The sequence below is a fragment of the Carcharodon carcharias genome, chromosome 2, assembly GCF_017639515.1.
Source record: "Carcharodon carcharias isolate sCarCar2 chromosome 2, sCarCar2.pri, whole genome shotgun sequence".
NCBI lineage: Eukaryota > Metazoa > Chordata > Chondrichthyes > Lamniformes > Lamnidae > Carcharodon > Carcharodon carcharias.
In genome coordinates, this window is record NC_054468.1 from 207,271,526 (window position 1) to 207,276,998 (window position 5,473).

A 5,473-nucleotide genomic window follows, 5' to 3' on the forward strand; every position below is an offset into this window, starting at 1 on the left:
GCAAAGCAGTCACCCAATGTTTGTTTAGTTTCCCCAATGTCAAGACTGCATCATGAGCAGTGAATACAGTATACTAAACTGAGCAGGGTTTTAACACTTGCCAATTCTCAAGTCCACTGACATTAATCCCATATCCAAAAAGAATTGCAATATTGTAGCCAGACTCTCCCCTATTTCCATCCCTACTTCGCTTGGCAATCTAGGATGCATCTCATTCAGTCCAGGTGACTTTGACTGCTGCCAGTCATTTAAGCATCTTCTCTTTAATTTTCCAGTCATTCTTAGGTCCCCTCTCACAACTCTTTGTCCGACACATCGATGACAGTATCAATGCCGCTTACTGGAAAAATTAATCAATTTTGCTTCCAATTCCCACAGTTCTCTCACCTTCACTTGGTCCATCTCCGATACTTTCCTTCCCTTCCTTGACTTCGGTCTCCATTTCTGGCGATAAACTGTCTACCAATATTCATTATAAGCCCACCGACTCCCACAGTTACCTTGACAGACCTCATAACCTGTTTCCTGTAAGGACTCCATTACATTCTCCCAGTTTCGCCGTCTCTGCTGCATCCGTTCTGGTGATGCTAACTTCCACAATGGTGTTTCTGACATGTCTTCCTTTTCCCCCACCCACTTCAACCCCCACTGTTGTTGACAGGGCCTTCAACTGTGTCCAACCCATTTCCCACACGTCTACCCTCACCTCTTCCCCTCCCTCCCAGAACCATAAAAGGGTTTTCCTTGCCCTTTTTACCCCACCAGCCTCCGTATTCAAAAGATCATCCTCCGCCATTTTCACCAACATCAGCATGATGCCACCGCCAAACACATCTTCCCCTCACCTCCCATCAGCATTCTGAAGCAACCGTTCCCTCAGTGACATCCTGGTCCATTCCTTTATCACTCCCAATGCCTCATTCCCTTCCCTTGGCACCTTCCCATACAATCACAGGAGGTGGACCACCTGCATCTTTATCGCCTCCCTCTTCACCATTCAAGGCCCTAAATGTGATTTACTTGCACTTATTTAAATTTCGTCTGCTGTATCCGCTGCTTACAATGCAGTCTCCTCTACACTGGGGAGACCAAACACAGACTGGGTGGCCATTTTGCGGAACACCTTCGCTCCGCAAGCATGACCCCGACCTTTCTGTTGCTTGTCATTTCAATTCACCATCTTGCTCACCATTTCTGTCCTCAGCCTCTTAGCGTCCCAGTGAAGCCCAACACAAGCTGCAGGAGCAGCACTTCATCTTCCGATTAGGCACTTTATAGCCTTCTAGACTTAACAGTCAGATCAACAACTTCAAACCATGAACTCCATCCACAATGTTGAATTTCTACCCCCCTACTTGCAGTCTGTATCTTGTACTCATGTTTTTGCTTTCAGACAGCACTGACCCTATTCCTGCTATGAACACATTTGCTATTTTGCTTTCAGACAGTACTGACATTTATTCTGCTATTAACACCTGCTGTGGACCAAAACTTTAGCCTTTAGTAGTATCATTACCACTCCTTTTGCTGTGTTCCATGACAAATTTGTCATTTAATCTTTCCTGCCCTCCAACCTAACCCTGAACTTTTATTTTGCTCCATTTGCCCCTCCCCCTTTTCCAACAGTATAAAATCCATCACATTTCTTGATTGGGAAGGGGATCAAAGGTAACGGGGAGACGGCGGGAGAATGGGGTTGAGAAACTTATCAGCCATGATTGAATGGCGGAGCAGACTCAATGGGCCGAGTGGCTTAATTTCTGCTCCTATGTCTTATGGTCTTATTTCTACCTCTCTACAGTTCTGAAGAAAATAAAACAGAACAAAATGGGGGCAGGGGTTATGATAGGTAATTGCTGAACTCAGAAGTTGAGTTCTGAAGTGCCTAACTGAAAGATGAGGTGTCGTTCCTTGAACTTGCGGTGTTCCAACAAAGCTAACCATAGAACCATAGAAAAGTTACAGCACAGAAGGAGGCCATTTGGCCCATCTTGTCCATGCCAGCCCGAGGACACCCAGGTGCCCTTTCTAATCCCACCTTCCTGCACCCGGCCTATTGCCCTGCAGTTTACAGCACTTTAGGTGCAGATCCAGGTACTTTTTTAAAAGAGTTTAAAGTTTCTGCCTCTACCACCAACTTGGGCGGCGAATTCCAGACACCCACCACCCTCTGCGTAAAAACGTTCTCCCTCATGTCCCCCCTACACCTTCTGCCACTTATCTTGAATCTATGTCCCCTGGTTCTAGAATTCTCCATCAAGGGAAACAATTTTATCCTGTCCACTCTATCTATTCCCCTCATAATTTTATACACCTCAATCAAGTCACCCCTTAGCCTTCTTTGTTCTAAGGAAAGTAACTCCAATCTATCCAATCTCTCCTCATATCTACTCTTTTCTAACCCTGGCAACATTCTTGTAAACCTCCTCTGCATTCTCTTCAGAGCTATTACGTCCTTCCTGTAATGTGGTGACCAGAACTGCACACAATACTCCAGTTGTGGCCTCACCAGTGTTTTATACAATTCCAACATTATATCCTTACTTTTATATTCTACACCCCTGCCAATGAAGGACAGCATTCCATATGCCTTCTTTACAACCTTGTCTACTTGAACTGCTGCCTTCAGGGACCTATGTACTTGTACGCCAAGATTTCTCACTTCATCTACCCCTCTTAGTATATTCCCATTTATTTTGTAATCCCTGTAACTGTTTGACTTCCCTAAATGTATGACCTCACACTTCTCTATGTTAAAATCCATCTGCCACTTTACTGCCCACTCCACCAACCCATCTATATCGTTTTGGAGATTATGGCTATCCTCTACACTATCCACTACTTGGCCAATCTTTGTGTCATCTAACGCAAAATGTGAGGTTGGAGTGGGAGCAAGGTGGAAATTAAAATGATAAGCTACCAGAAGCTGGTGGCAGGGGCCATGTTTGGACTGAATGGACATGTTCTGCAAAGCAGATTGGGCTCGAAATGTTAACTCTGTTTCTCTCCACAGATACTGCCAAACCTGCTGAATTTTTCCTGTATTTTGTTTTTATTTCAGATTTCCAGCATCTGAAGATTTTTGCTTTTATTCTCTTTATTTTTATCTCATCCAATTTATGACATTGGCAGTACCCCTTTCTTTTGAGAAGACAGTAAATGAGTCATTCCCCCTGCTTCCACAAGAATTTATTTTTGATTATAAAGAGTTTTTACAGCTATAAGTATTTGACACATTAAATGCACCAGTTAGCTAAAGTTTTAATGAAACAGCTTAATGAATGAGTTTTTAAAAAATAATCTTTCGTGGACTGATTCAAAGCGGCAGCGTTATTTGAACAGCGTTAATCAATTCTGCAACTTTGCTAATATAAATGACTCAATCTATGAATAAGTCTGTTTGGTCATTAAATCCATTATGCTAGAATCAGTGAAACTGATATTGTCTTATGAAGGGATATGGCAGCTAATAGAAATACCACATCAATGTATCAATTAGGTACAGTTAATAGCACTTGCCTTTGTGTTAGAAGCTTGTGAGTATAAGCTCCAATATGAACTTAAGCACATATTTTGGGTTGATAGAACTGAGGGAGTGCTATACTGTTTTTTGGAAATGGGAACTGATATCATTTAGAAGTGAGATTAGCAAGTACTTTCTCAGACAAAAAAGATATTGGAAATCTGTAACCTGCTCCCCCAAAAGGCTGTGGATGCTGGATCAATTGAAACTTTTGAGATCAATAAATTTAGGTCTAGGTAAAGGTATTGTTGAGACATTGTTAACAGAAGTTAAATTGAAAAATAGTAGAAAAGATAGTTGGGATATATGATTGTGTATATGTGATTAGATTAGCAGAAGACAAAGGTCCTGGTCACCTCAGCAAGTGATTAGATTAGTAGTTTAAAAGCTCATTTACCACAGGTTGTAACTGGGAGTGGTTGGCACTGATGCACCAATGCAATGCACAAACTTCAAGCTATCACAGAAGTTAAGGGAATAAACAGGAGGTTTGAATGTACAGAAAGGGATGATTCGATTCAATGAAAAAGCAATGTTACTGTTTGAAGAGCTTGTGCCAAGGCTTGACTGTATCCTGCTATTCCACTGTTACATTAAATGCAAAACAAGAAATAACCAAATGTAATATTTCTAAATTTGCTGATGACACAAAACCAGGTGGGAATGTGAGGGGTGAGGAGGATGTTAAGAGGATTCAAGGCAATTTAGACAAGTTGAGCGAATGGGAAAATACATGGCAGATGCAGTATAACATGGCTAAGTGTGAAGATATCCACTTTGGTCGGAAAAACAGAAAGGCAAAAGGACAAAGGGACCTGGGTGTCCTTGTATACTAATCACTGAAAGCAAGTATGCAGGTACAGCAAGGGGTTAAGAAGTCAAATGGTGTGTTGGCCTTCATTGCAAGAGAGCTTGTGTACAGGAGCAAGGGTGTCTTACTGCAGCTATACAGACCTTTGGTGAGACCACACCTGGAGTAGTGTGTGCAATTTTGGTCTTCTTACCTAAGAAAGGATATACTTGCCATAAAGGGAGTGCAGCAAACGTTCACCAGACTGATTCCTGGGGTGGCAGAACTGTCATATGAGGAGAGATTGGACCAACTAGGCCTGTATCCAATGGAATTTAGAAGAATGAGAGGGTATCTCATTGAAATGTATAGAATTCTGACAGGGCTGGACAGACTGGATGCAGGGATGATGTTTCCTCTGGCCAGGGGTCTAGAACAAGGGATCACAATCTCAGATTACGAGGTAGGCCATTTAGGACTGAGATGAGGAGAAACTTCTTCACTCACTATGGAATTCTCAACCACAGAAGGCTGTTGAGGTCAAGTCACTGAATATATTTAAGAAGGAAATAGATTTCTATACACTAAAGACATCAAGGGGTATGGAGAGAGAGCGGGAGTATGGTGTTGAGACAGAGGATCAGTTACGATAATATTGAATGGTGGAGCAGGCTCCAAGGGCTAAATGACCTACTCCTACTTCTATTTTTATGTTTCTAAGTCTGCTTATCATCTTACCTAAAAGATTTAACTTCATTTAACCAGGGATATGGAACAAAGATGGGTAAATGGAGTTGAGGTACAGATCCTAACTGAACAGGCCCATGTGGGTCAATGCCTACTTTTGTTCCTGTAGGTAGGTCGCCATAGTTCAACAAGGAACATAAAGAGATGCCTATTAGAGAAAGAAAGAGACAATTGGCTATACAGCTCGAGAATCACCATGCTGCATCAAGCATGGGGCAGGTGAGGAGGCAGATTCTAAGTCTAACTCAGCCAGAACAGGAATTGAACTTGCGCTGTTGACGTTATTGTGAACCACACTTTAGCCATCTAGTCACCTGAGCTAACCATCACCCCCCTGTTCCAGAATTGCTATGTAATTAGAACATTTTGTTAGGACATAACAGATTACAAGGAAATATGACAGACCTGCTTAC